Source organism: Cynara cardunculus (assembly GCF_001531365.2).
Source record: "Cynara cardunculus var. scolymus isolate 2C chromosome LG 1, CcrdV1, whole genome shotgun sequence".
Classification (NCBI taxonomy): Eukaryota; Viridiplantae; Streptophyta; class Magnoliopsida; order Asterales; family Asteraceae; genus Cynara; species Cynara cardunculus.
The window spans coordinates 31,289,244-31,291,595 of record NC_037528.1 but is presented as its reverse complement, the minus strand read 5'-3'; positions in this window follow the sequence as shown (position 1 = coordinate 31,291,595).

The following is a 2,352-nucleotide window of genomic DNA, read 5'->3' as shown; positions in this document are numbered from 1 at the left end:
CGAACAATACACCAATCAGTTTAAATTAATCCAGACAACCTTTGATCGTATTCTTACTTCTCCGTTTAAAATACTTATCCCATTTTCAAAGATAGAATTTCATCAACATACTAATCCGATCAATACTATGATCGATTTCCTCTAAATCGGATGATACTATGTCCGATTTATACCAAATCCGGACAAACACTTGTCCGATTTAAGCTATGTCCGGGTAATTTATTCATAACTCTTTTCAAAATGCAAATCAAATTACTTTTCTAAAACATCAAAACATTTAAACATTCACCTTATGAAGACCTTTTCAAACCAGGTAAATTCAACTTGATTCTTAGCCAAAATAAGCAATCCGATCAACCCTTCTTTTCTTTAAATCACTCACTAGGTTCTCAAAATGGCAAGAGAGGTGGATGGAAGCCTCACGCTCCTTTTTATACATTTCTAAAAATAGAATGGCGGCTAAACCACCCTTCACATACATTCATACCTTCTCATGCATGCAAATATTACGCATACATGTATTCATGTATACCTAAATTATTTATGTATGCACATATTCATCATATGCATATTGCTTTCCCATGTTAACCATGCATGCATATAACCATCGCACATGTTTACACATTATGGATACCTTCTTATGCATAAAAATTTCACATACTTGCATGATCAATTATATCAGTTTATCATGCTGTCACTTAAGCACATAATAAATAATCACATATTAGCTACCTTAGGTGATAACCATGACTCGGTTATCACACCGAAACCATATTTTTTAATCCCAAGGAAGGGTTAGGCTATGAGAATCTGAATTGTTTGAAAAAGGCTTTATACTTCACTTCGACATTATACAAATTTGAATATCTTGATCTCTGTCCAGTTTTTCAAATTAAATTTACAAAATATTCAGATGAGGTTGAAGAACAAGAAAACTGAATAGGAAGAGAAATGATAAAATGCAAGTTCCCTTTGACTATTCTAAATTTAATGAAAGCTATCAAAATTAAGTTTCTGCACTTTCTACAGATTACTTTCACAGCTATTCCAAGGCAGAACTTGAATCAAAGCTAGTTGAATCAAAACTTTATACTCCAACTTTGGTTTTAGAAAAACAAGTGGTTCAACTGGAAAATTTTTAAAAAAAAGAAAGACAATCATTTCAAAAAGAAAAGGAAGAATTTTTAAATAAAATTGAAATTTTTGAAAAATCAAAAGTCAAAGAAGAACCTGTTGAGTCTGAGTATTTTTCATGTTCTAAATCTTCAAGTGATGCTTCTGATTTTGAAGGTTTTAATTTTTCTAATGAAGAGCTTAATTTTCGGAAATCTTAAATTTGGATTCTTGTTTAGATCAAGAGATTGATCAATTTGATTCTCTAAGCAACTGCCCAGTTATTAAGAGTTAATTTTAATAAAAATGAAAAGCTTGTGGATTCTGACAGGGATTCAGATTGTGAAAACGTTTTTAATTGTTTATGAGAATGTGTATTATAAAAGGAATAAAATCAAAAGAAGTTCAAAGAAACAAAAGAAGAGTACTGATAAAATTCTGAAACATAAAGTTCATTGTAAATCTAAATCTTATGATCTTGTTTCTCATGTTTCAGATAATTCATTGAAGATTAAGAGAATCTGGAAAGTGAAAGGATCTACATCTGTAGATACACAAAAATCAACAAATAAGCTTAGGAAGAACCATTTTGCAAGTTCTGTATTCAATAAGACTGTTAATGTAAAGAAATTTTCATTCAGTGAAATTTTTGATATCAAGAAAAGCAAAATGAGTTGTTCTTTTTATCGATGGGAGGAATTTGTGTCCTTTACTTCTTTTCATGCTCATCATTTTATGCATAATGATATATCTGCTATTAAAAAGAAAGTCATTTTCAAATAAAGTTGGTTTGGTAATTACAGCATACCACCAACTCGGGCTAATCTTAAAGGACCCATAGTGAAATGGGTATCTAAATCCAACTGATTCAATGTGCAAATAAATCGGCATGTGTGGTTCTTAGAATCTGGATGCTCTAAACACATGATTGGTAGGAAAGAGTTACTTTCTAATTTTGTTGAATCTTTTGGTGGAACGGTAAGGTTTGATAATGATCAATACGCGCCTATCCTTGGATATGGTGACGTAATTTTTGGAAATTTAATGATAAAGAAAGTGTCGAATGTCGAAAGAGTTGGACATAATCTGTTTAGCATAGATCAATTCTGTGAAAAAAATATGGAAGTTTGTTTTAAAGCTAACCGAGCAGTGTCCGTACTACTGATGGTGTTAAACCCCATAATTCATAAAGTGAAAAAGTAATGAAAAACAATAAGTGATGAAGAACCAGAAGACCGA